This window comes from Cebus imitator, unplaced genomic scaffold, assembly GCF_001604975.1.
Source record: "Cebus imitator isolate Cc_AM_T3 unplaced genomic scaffold, Cebus_imitator-1.0 Scaffold470, whole genome shotgun sequence".
In the NCBI taxonomy this organism is placed as follows: Eukaryota; Metazoa; Chordata; class Mammalia; order Primates; family Cebidae; genus Cebus; species Cebus imitator.
The window spans coordinates 1,907,894-1,908,257 of NW_016107785.1; positions in this window are offsets into that span (position 1 = coordinate 1,907,894).

Below are 364 nucleotides of genomic sequence, written 5' to 3' on the forward strand. Positions count from 1 at the left end.
CAGCAGAATCCCGGCATATAAGAAATAGCAGAAAGATGGCGTCTACAATGCAGAAGAAACGTATCTTTCAAACTGCTCTTCTGTGTGTTCTCTCAACTAAGAAAGTTATATCTATGTTAAGATGCAGCGAATTAGAAACCGGTTTCTTTTGGGAGCTGTGTTTGTGTATTTCCCATTGAATTTGAGCATATGCTGTAATGAGAAATATCTGGTTCTAAAACGAAAACAGAGCCATCTAACAGAATGGTTGTCAAATTGGGCATTAACTTACAGAGTTAGACTGATGTGTGTATGCAGCAGTATAGGAACCCTTTCTCTGGAGAATCTAAAAACAGACATTTCCAGTAAAATTTCGGCATATAAG